An 11,593-nucleotide genomic window follows, 5' to 3' on the forward strand; every position below is an offset into this window, starting at 1 on the left:
GGTTACTTTACACTCCCTGTCACTGTACAGAGTAGACAATATGATTGGCTTGTACACCACCTTAAAAAACTCACTGTAGCCTATATTCATAGGCACACTCAGCCTCGCTTTCAATATAACACGCACTCGCATTCTGTAAACACCATCAGTAAATAATAATATGAAAACAATAAAAAATATCTTTCAACAAGAAAAAATAATTTGTTTACTTTAAATGGATAAAGGTCAACAAATGCGCAATTTTCAGCTGTCAGTAATGTGTTGTGATCACTTGTAGGCCTATTCCTCATAGCTCTCAGGCTGTGAGGAAATCAGCAGCCAGCGATCGCAGGTCTGCTCTGCATGTATTAACTGTGGCTAAACATCAACTGCACTGAAGTCATCATAATTTCATAAGTTCTCATTTTCAAATGATTATGAATACTATTATTGTTATTTGAAGCCGTGTCAGGTTGACTGTGGGTGGTGTGGTCCTCTGTGTCTGCTAGTGTCTATAATACAGTAATATTTTTGTCGACATTATCAAACGGAAGAACTTTTATTATGAAGAGCACAGGGCAATGAAGCACGCTAGCCAACAAGAGGACCCGCCCACCGGCGGAAACCAGATATTGAGTGGTAAACTCGTTTTGGTAAGAAGAACCAAAAAACGAATAAACAAACTTAAATTTTGATTTTCGTTTTTTTGGACAAACCGAAAGAACGAAAAAACGGCTGGTTTTTGGTTTCTGCTTGTGTCAATTATTCCCAGAAAACAGAGTAATAAAACGTACCTTGCTCGTGCGGGTCGGGTCGCGTTTCCGTTTCCGTTTTCCGTTTTTTGATTGCAGTGTCGATAGTTTTGCTCTCAAATCTATTTTTTGATTGCAGTGTGGAAAGTTTGCTCTCAAACCTATTATTTTTGATTACAAAATAAAGACACAAAGTGACCAGACATCCCCGATTTCCGGGGACAGTCCCCGTTTTCGGTGATCTGTCCCCGGTCAAAGCTGTCCCCGGAAATGTCCCCGATTTTGACAGTGAATGGGGGGAAAATGCGCGCAGACTCAAACACCAGTTATTACGGTAGTAATTTAACGCAGCACCAGAGAAGACGTCGTATGACGTACAGACGTTATCAGGACGTACGACCAGACGCAGCAGTGTCAACAACAACAATCTAGAGGCGGCAAAAAGGAAAAAGAGAAGATCAGCGGTCTCATAAATGGTATGTTGTGTATGAACTTATTTATTTTGTGTGAATTGGCAGTAGACTTGGCTGTGTGTGTGTGTGTGTGTGTGTGTGTGTGTGTGTGTGTGTGTGTGTGTGTGTGTGTGTGTGTGTGTGTGTGTGTGTGTGTGTGTGTGAGAAGTGGTAACGTTAAAATAAGTATGATTGTTTATCTGAACTGAAGACCTAACGTAACGTTATAAAAGTCAGTGAACGTTAAAATCATGACAATGTTTTCATATCGGTCATTAGTGAAGCTGTAATGTTAACGTTAGCATGAGATTACCAGGTGATGACATTGTATGTGGCTCTGTTTTGGAAGAGGGGGAGGTGGAAGACTGCTTTGGTAGCATATGATTTTCCTGTAGGCATAGGGACCTGAGACTTAAAATAATAATAATGATGACATTATTTATTAATAATAAATTAATTAATAATCAATGGTTGATAGTTGTGTGTGTTAGGCTGCTGTTTATTGTGTCGGGCTGTGTGGGTAACCAATGACTGTAGTAGTTATAAATGCAGACCATTTGATTAGCTGATGCCCTGAGTCACTGTTTTATGTCAATGTTTTTAGTAAAGGTATAATAAAGAAATAAATAAGTAAACAACAGAGTGAAGGAGAGAAGATGAAAAGAGCAGGAGAATAGTATGGAAAGGCAGAAATAAAGACAGAGGGAAGCTAAGGAGAGAAGAAAGAAGGGTGAAGAAAAGAAAAGCATTGAAGGAGAAGAGAACAGACGAGAGTCTTACATATTTTTATATGTTTTGACTTGGTAATTATTACATCTTGATGATATTTACTAGCTACTGGTCTGGCAGCTGTCTTTGCACATGACACTTAACTTTGGAAGAGAGATTTTTTTCTCATGACGTATTATTCTATATTTGTGTTTTTGACACTGCTGTGCACTACTGATACATGATATTTGTGGGTGCTGATATTTTGATTTATTAACCTTTTGCAGGGGCGCCACCAGGGATGTTGGGCCCCATGAAAATATATCACACTGGGTCCCACCATCACACGCAGGCAACGCCAACCATGTGCAGTTTCTGTAACCACACCTCTACCTGTGAAGGCTTCAATTATCTTATTGTCCGATACTAACTTTACAATATGACATTGAGCTGTGATAATATAACACTGCATACTGATAGTGTTTGTTTAATTATAAATTTGATTTTCCATTAATATCCAATCCATTAATGATGTTTTTTTATTAACATAACTAATGTTCTAATATTTTTTCAGGGCCCCTGTCAGTCACTGGCCCACAGAATTGTCCTAACTTTTCGCCCACTAATGGCGCCTCTGACCTTTTGTGTAATAAAAGCTGGTTAAAATACATGAAGAAGTACTTGTCCCCATTTTTTATTTCATAATGATAATATGTAAGGCTTTTTCACCGCCGCATTGAAAATGTCCCCGATTTTCAGTTCAGAAATCTGGTCACCTTACATCCATAGCCCCAGGCCCATTCCGTAATTCCAACGCCTCATTATGCCGACTTCTCAATGTTCCGAAATGTTGCCCATTATATCTAAATGCATGGGCAGTTTGGTTTTAAATGTGCTGGGGACAGAGTTGCATTCGGAAGTGCATTTTCAGAAGTGCTGGATGCACTCGTTTTTCTCTCTTTAGTGAAGTTAATGAAAGGTTCTGAAAGACGGCACACCCATGTAGCCAATACTAAGGAATAAAATGTATACATATACATATGACCCACTATGTTCTGCTGCATATATCCAATGTTGACAACGTGACATGACATGGCTAAGCTACCAACATAAACAAGAGGAGCTAGGAAAGGAAATTAACTGCGTGTTCAAGTTCAGAATTGGGCAAACGTGTGGCTACACTACACACAGCACTACAAAAATCGTCAAGATTGTATTTGGTGCTGCTTAGTGTGAGAGAGAGCGAGAGAGACAGAGAGAGGCCTGATTCACAAATTAACAAATGCCAGTGACAGTAAAGGTGTTGGCAAGCTGTATCAACAGTTGATACAGCTTGCCAATTTGATTGCAGTGATTGCAGTGTGGAAAGTTTTGCTCTCAAACCTATTATTGTTGATTGCATAATAAAGACACAAATCTACCTCCATATCTTGTCACGCTCAATGAAGGAGTGCAATGAACGAGCATGAAAGTTTGCGAATGTTCAAGATTCTTCCCACGTCATTCGACGCGCGAATGTTCAAGAACCTTCCCACGTTATTCGACGCGATTGCCCGTTGCCAGGCATAAGACGATCGCGTCGTCTGTTGCCAGGCAGGTTTGGAATTTGTCAACAACAGATGACGTAGGCCAGTACAATTTTCACCCCCGGTACAATTTTTACGTGACAGAGGCAATAGAAAGTGACGTAGTTCCCGCCCAGACGCTGATTGGCTGATACGTTTGCCACTTTGCATATTGACTGTTTGGATTCCGCTTTGCCAAATCTTTTGCAAAGCGTTCGTTTTGCGGATTGAAATGTCATTTGAATATCGCAACACACGGAGAGTGGCGAAGTGGATTGCAATCACGGGGACGCAATAGCTTTTCAATTTGTATAAAGGAACTCAAAGAATTTGACAAAATGTTATTCCATTTGTATCGTTATAACTTTTACAAATTTAATTGAGGATTGCATTGTCACTTTGCATGTTAAAATACACTTTGAATAACGTATTTACAAATTACATTATAAAATTGCATAATGAATTGTCAAATGCATAATGTAATTGCAAATTGCATTGCCATTCGGATTTTGCTACATATATGCTTCCATAGAGAATGGCCTGCGGGCCAGTATGTACATTGTTAAATACATGAATAGGCTTGAATTTAGCAGTAATATGGAGGTTTCATATTTTTACTAAATGGATTATGCGAACATTGCTGAATAACAATCATGTATATTAAATGTATTGCAGGAGTTTAGCTGGACATTAACCAAGTTAAAGGACAATTAAATGAACCGCACCAAACATGTAGAAGTCAATGAGGGATTTTAATATCTAAACAAAAACACTTGACAGAAGTTGAATACAATTTTGTAAAGGAAGCAGAGGAAAACATTTTCCCAAATGAATCTTTTCAAAATGTCACCACCATTCCGAAAGCAAGTGAAGAGGTTTGTGTAAAAGCAGTCCTCGCTGACCAGCTCTGTCCCTGACTCTAAACCCTGACTCTCAATCCTAACGCTGAACCCTCTGAGGGCAGGAAGACGTGCCTTCAGTGTAAAGGTTTGAACCACAGATAAAGAAGAAAGAGGAAGCAGTAGAGAATTAGTGAGGTTAGTGACAGAAGTGAGGGAAAGGCGTGTTGAAGCACGCGGTTACATGTGGGGTCAAGAAGATCACTCCCACTGGAGGTCATTGATCCATCAGCCTCAGACTGCTGAGCTCAGCAGGTCTTCTGGAGGACGAGGCTCAGATGAACTGAGGAGACCGGGCCAGCAGAATCAGGGCGGGTTCAGCGCAGGTGTGTCTACCCCCGACCAAACAGGATCAGGTGAGGTTCAGCTCAGGTGTGTCTGCCTGGACCAAACAAGGACATTGATTAGGTTCAATATTCAAAAGATGAAACATTATCTGAACCAAAGATAAGTCATTAAGGAGCAGGCAGGCTTTAGGGCGCCTTGCTCAAGGATGCATCACTGTATTCTGAGGACTTGAACCCGGCAACATTGGTTTGAGAGTTGAACCCCCAACCCCCTACCTAGTCCACTATGTCCAGATGATGCAAACTTATAAGGAATCCTTGATGGTCGAGTCCTGGTTGTCCTCAGGATTTGCCTTCCAGATGTAGGCTTCTCCATCAGTCCTCCAGATTCCTGGTCTGGTTACAAACGTAATTTGTCTCTAATGAAAGGTAACAAACACAGTAGTAGTTTGTCTCTAATATCAGGTAACAAACACAGTAGCAGTTTGTCTCTAATATCAGGTAACAAACACAGGAGTAGTTGGGCTCTAATAGCGCGCGAAAAAAGTAGCAGCTGTAGTTTGTCTGGTAAACAACCACAGTAGGATACCGTAACGTTTATTTTATGCAAACTTACGAGGATCCTGGTTGGTAGAGTGATGTCATCCTCCAGAGTCTTGGCTCTTCCATCAGCTCTCCTCAGCCAGAGTACTGGTCTGGAACAAACAGCGCGAGTCTGGCCCTAAAGTCTGGTAACAAACATGTAGTTTGTCTTATTTTTAAGCCCTTCATTTCCAGTTTGTTTGGTTAATACAAACTTACAATCCTTGTTGGTAGAGTGATGGTCATCCTCCAGATTCACGGCTCCCCTACCAGCTCGCCTCCACTCCAGAAACACGTTCTACTAAGAAATCACAGCGGTAGTTGGTTAACGCATGTCAAAGTAACAATTTTGCCCTTTAAGTCAACCATGTAAGTGAATACAAACTTACGAGGAATCCTTGTTGGTTGATTCCTAGTCGTCCTCCAGCATCAAAGCTCCTCCAGCAGCTCTCCTCAGACAGAGTCCTGGTCTGGAACAAACAGCGGAAGTCTTGCTTCAACATGTGGTAAAACAGATGTAGTCGTCTGGTATATATGGTACAAACACCGGTACTTTGTGGTAGCAGTATTCTACGAGAAGTGACAGTGAGTGTGATGATCACTTCAGAGTCAAGCTCCATCTACCCCACGACAGACGTCCTTCACCAGGCAGGGCCTCAATCAGCTCCCCCACCGGGAAGGGCCTTCAGCACACCTCCTCCATCAGCTCCTTCAGCACGGCTCCTCCAGCACTGAGAGCAAGACAATATCCACAGGCCGCTCGATCAATCCAGCCAGGTAGGTAGGAAGAGCCGTCTCATTACAGGTCTAAAGGTCATCTTGAATATCCATCGAGGTCCCTTTCCAACGTCAGACTCCTTGTGGAATTCCTTTTGGTGTCCATCCTCCATTGATCCTGATTGGTGTAGTCCTAGTTGGAAGTCACTGATCTGAACACGCCGCTTGCATCCTTTTACACTTGATTTGGATACTCTCCTTCCTGCCCAGTGTTTTGGATATCGCTCCGGAGCGTCGCTCAGGGCTCTTCATGTCTACTGGAGGCCCTTCAGTAAACGTGTGGCCATCCATCAGGTATGATTTATTTGACCATTCCAATATCCCAAGCCAATCACACAGACCCCCGTATGAACATTATCACTGTCAAAGTAAGCCGGACACGCACACATAGAACCCAGGACACGCACACATAGAACCCAGGATACGCACACATAGAACCCAGGACACGCACACATAGAACCCAGGACACGCACGTAGAACCCCATGCCAGGTGTGAGTGGGACACGGACGGACGGACGGACGCACGGCGCATCCATTTAATTTCAAACCCAAACACGCACACCACTGAGCCATAAAAGGCCAAACAATCATGCAGGGAAAAACCTCATGCCAAATAACATTCCATCATCCACCCCCAGCTCTCCTGCCAGGGCACCCAGAACAGAACAACCAATGTCTCCAGAGACGTAAATTATTTACAACATTCTTCAGTGGCGTCCCACATTGGTGATGGATTATGCTTGGCGTCTCCAAATGTGTCCCAGGTTGATTCAACGTCTCTGAAGTCATGTCTTTGTAGTCCAGTGGTTTCCTGAATGAGGGGCCTTCAGAGATGGAAACGGTGCAGCTTTAGTCAGCCTGAGGACAGGAAGGAGGTCATCTGTTCAGAAGACCACCCAGTGGAGGGGGGTGGCTCTTGAGGAGCAGGATCCATCTGGGGATGGCCCCAAATAAGACCTTCATGGAAATGAAACTGTTCCTGAGGAGTCACGATGTCTGGAGGAGACTGTTGAATGTCATCCATGGTTCTGTGTCAGACTGAAGTTTCGTTTTAGTCGTTGAGATGAGGAGCCCCCTCATCTTCCCATGGTGTTTCTCCTTCTGAATCCCTGAGTCCATTTCAAAGAACATTCCAGTCCATGTAACCGACGTCACGACGGTTTCTCAAACACTTGGTTTCCCCTGAGGGGGCCTGTCTACAGACCTGTAGACTTCAGACAGCTCTGTATCCCAGTATGCACCTCTGCTCACTCAGACCACACCCTCATCAGTAAAGCAACACTCATGTGATGAAGATGCAGAGCTCAGGAGAGTAGCTGAAAAGAAGACTGATGTTATCAGAACCCAACCCATTACTCCAGTTTACAAAGATAACTTGGAGCCTGTAACCATTTAAAAAAAATCATTAAAACCAACATAAACCAAACACCTAAGTAACCCATGAACCAATAAAACATCCTCACTACTCAGAACAACCGTGAGGTTACGGGCTAACTCACCAGGAAGCCAAAATACATCAGTGTGCCCAAGAGTAATGAGAAACTTATGACTTACAGTTTGCAGTTCATCTTCATGGTTAAGTTGGGATACTCACAGAACTGCAGTTGAATATCCATGATATAGACCTTTGAAGGAAAGAACAGTTTACTCATGGTCCCCAAACTTGGCCACCGTCCCACAGTTCAACATCTACCATCTCCATTAAATCAGATGAACGACGATACAAATTCAGGGCTTTTGGGATCATCCAACTTTTAAATAATGATTATGATAATTAACTAATCCAGCTTTTTGATACAAGTTATACTAATTAATTGACTGTCATAAGTCAAGAGTTATTTACCTCTTACTTTGAATGTATAGTCTCTAAAATGTTACTTTAAGGTAGAATCATTGTTTAAATTTCAAATGAGTTAAACCACCACAATCCCAGATTTCCTTCACACATCAGTAATTTATATTCAACATTCAAGTCACGTCAGTGACGTCAGTGACAACATGTAGTTTGTCTTATTTTAAAGCCCTTTATTTCCACTTTGTTAGGTTAATACAGACTTACAATCCTTGTTGGTAGAGGGATGGTCATCCTGCAGATTCACGGCTCCCCTACCAACTCGCCTCCGCTCCAGAAACACGTTCTACTAAGAAAACACAGCGGTAGTTGGTTATCGCATGTCAAAGTAACAGCTGTATGTTGCCCTTTAAGTCAACCATGTTAAGTATATACAAACTTACGAGGAATCCTTATTGGTCGATTCCTAGTTGTCCTCCAGCGTCTCAGCTCCTCCATCAGCTCTCCTCAGACAAAGTCCTGGTCTGGAACAAACAGCGGAAGGCTTGCTTCAACATGTGGTAAAACAGATGTATTGGTCTGGTATATATGGTACAAACACCGGTAGTTTGTGGTAGCAGTATTCTACGAGAAGTGGCAGTGAGTGTGATGATCACTTCAGAGTCAGGCACCATCTACCCCACGACAGACGTCCTTCACCAGGGAGGGCCTCCACCAGCTCCTCCACCAGCCCAGGGCCTTCAGCACGGCTCCTCCATCAGCTCTTTCAGCACGGCACCTCCATCAGCTCCTTCAGCACGGCACCTCCATCAGCTCCTTCAGCCATGGATTCCTGGTCTGGTTACAAACACAGTTGGTCTCAGCAGTAAATCACCTGGGGACGCAACACACCCCACCTCCTGCATCTGAGGTTCACTTGTAAAATGTAAGACAAATTTAAACACTTAAATTCGACAATGTCTGCAGATTGTCACGTTCAGCAATTCATCCACAACGGTTGTAGCAGCACTAGTAACACTAATGGCTCATGTGACTCTTGCATAACCCCCGTATGAATTAACTCAAATCACAGCTTGGCACAGATTAAAGTCATAAGATGATCAAAACCAGACCTAAACTACCGTGGATTTTAGTGTTTCAGATGAGCTTGGTGATGGTTACCCTCTGGTCTGGTGCTGCAGGCTCCTGGTCTCCAGCCTCAGTCCACCCTGGCACCACAAGCCTCCGGTCCCCAGCCTCTCAGCCTCGCCTTTCAGCTACAGCAGCAGGTTTATATCGGCATTTTCCCAACAATAAACTTAATTGACTCAACCGAAACCGAGTTACACAATTAATTGAACTATTATTTTATAACTCAAGGCTAGAGAAGACTTAAACCAGACATGGTTATACAGATACATATAAAGACTTGCAGTCCTTGTTGGTAGAGGGATGGTCATCCTCCAGATTCACGGCTCCCCTACCAACTCGCCTCCGCTCCAGAAACACGTTCTAGTAAGAAAACACAGCCGTAGTTGGTTATTGCATGTCAAAGTAACAGCTGTATGTTGCCCTTTAAGTCAACCATGTTAAGTAAATACAAACTTATGAGGAATCCTGGTTGGTCAATTCCTAGTTGTCGTCCAGCGTCTCAGCTCCTCCATCAGCTCTCCTCAGACAAAGTCCTGGTCTGGAACAAACAGCGGAAGGCTTGCTTCAACATGTGTTAAAACAGATGTAGTCGTCTGGTATATATGGTACAAACGCCGGTAGTTTGTGGTAGCAGTATTCTACGAGAAGTGGCAGTGAGTGTGATGATCACTTCAGAGTCAAGCTCCATCTACCCCACGACAGACGTCCTTCACCAGGCAGGGCCTCCACCAGCTCCTCCACCAGCCCAGGGCCTTCAGCACGGCTCCTCCATCAGCTCTTTCAGCACGGCACCTCCATCATCTCCTTCAGCACGGCACCTCCATCAGCTCCTTCAGCCATGGATTCCTGGTCTGGTTACAAACACAGTTGGTCTCAGCAGTAAATCACCTGGGGACGCAACACACCCCACCTCCTGCATCTGAGGTTCACTTGTAAAATGTAAGACAAATTTAAACACTTAATTCGACAATGTCTGCAGATTGTCACGTTCAGCAATTCATCCACAACGGTTGTAGCAGCACTAATAACATTAATGGCTCATATGACTCTTGCATAACCCCCGTATGAATTGACTCAAATCACAGCTTGGCACAGAATTAAAGTCATAAGATGATCAAAACCAGACCTAAACTACCGTGGATTTTAATGTTTCAGATGAGCTTGGTGATGGTTACCCTCTGGTCCGGTGCTGCAGGCTCCTGGTCTCCAGCCCCAGTCTCCGGTCCACCCTGGCACCACAAGCCTCCGGTCCCCAGCCTCTCAGCCTCGCCTTTCAGCTACAGCAGCAGGTTTATATCAGCATTTGCCCAACAATAAACTTAATTGACTCATCCGAAACAGAGTTACACAATTAATTGAACTATTATTTTATAACTCAAGGCTAGAGAAGACTTAAACCAGACATGAGCATCCCGTTTTTGGGAATGAAGACAGAGCAGTCCACAAGTTTAAAGAAGTGGTTCAGGCCATGCATTGAAACTGACGTGAGAAGACTCTACTCACACAGAGCACTGACCTGTTCTGGAGGACTTCTGACAGGAAGTGGAGGTCTGGCTTTGGGGGAGGAGGTGGAGGTCTTGCTCTGGGTGAGGAGGCAGACACCTTGGGACAAACTACATGTTACCTTTTTAACCTTGTACAGTTCTAGAGTATCTTCTACTGTAACGTGGGAATGACGGCCATTATTTTAGCTTTGATATTATCCAGTTGGTAAAGCTGTACCAGAGTCGTTTAACGTCATTCCATTGGGTAGGGTTTAACTTCTGTGGCAATTAATGACAGCAGATATTTAGAACGTACAAAAGCTGAAGTAACAAAGAACACTAAGCAGTATCGATATTAAATCAAATATACTCAGCCATATTCAGGTGCTGGGTTCCGTTGAAGAAATGTCAAATTATCTTCTACCTTGAAATGATTTTCAGTCTTCCCTGATGTCAAAAATGGGCCCGCAAGTAGAACGCTGTTTTGTACGCAGTGAGAGTCCCGTCACGTCATCGTGGTTAAAAGTACGGCGCAACCATCGGAAATTAATATATTGTACGACGTACGTGTCAGTATGTATTTAATATCTAACTTAAGTTGTTTAAGATAGGGGGCAACAATTCCCAATCGAAACCGCCTGAAAATTGTTTCCGTTGGCAACGGCTCGAGGTTACGCAAATACAATCCAGAACGTTCCGCCAGATCCCCTCAGGGCACTCCCGTCCAACTAACTGCCAGGTGGTTTGTAATGGTTGTCAAGACTACAACGTTCTATGCTAACCATTGGGACTAAATCAAGTGATCGCACTCAGAACCTTCCATGGCGGGAAGCACAAATGTTCGGCCGGAATGTTCCAGCGGAACATTCCGGCCGGAACCAACCAAAGAAAAAAACAGAACCAAACTACAACGTTCTACGCTAACCATTGGGACTAAATCAAGTGATCGCACTCAGAACCTTCCACTGCGGGAAGCCTAAATGTTCGGCCGGAATGTTCCAGAGGAACATTCCAGCGGAACGTTCCGGCCAGAATGTTCCGGCGGAACATTCCGGCCGGAACCAACCAAAGAAAAGACAGAACCAGCGCCTCACCTTGAGCTGTTGGTCATAACTACAATTCAGTGTACCTTTCCATTATTATGCACCCAGTGTGTACAAGTTGTATCACTCAAAACCGTACGAA

The 11,593-nt window shown here is 43.6% G+C and overlaps 1 long non-coding RNA gene across 1 annotated transcript; it reads right to left on the reverse strand.

Annotated features, from left to right (window-relative positions):
- Positions 1 to 9,378: 9,378 nt before the first annotated feature.
- LOC115559232 (uncharacterized) lies at positions 9,379 to 10,158 on the reverse strand. The gene is made up of 3 exons (XR_003979463.1): positions 10,100 to 10,158; positions 9,617 to 9,775; positions 9,379 to 9,462 (listed from the first exon to the last, which is right to left on the reverse strand). It is a non-coding gene; the product is annotated as an uncharacterized LOC115559232 (long non-coding RNA).
- Between the last annotated feature and the right edge of the window lie 1,435 nt (positions 10,159 to 11,593).

This window comes from Gadus morhua, chromosome 14, assembly GCF_902167405.1.
Source record: "Gadus morhua chromosome 14, gadMor3.0, whole genome shotgun sequence".
Taxonomy (NCBI): domain Eukaryota; kingdom Metazoa; phylum Chordata; class Actinopteri; order Gadiformes; family Gadidae; genus Gadus; species Gadus morhua.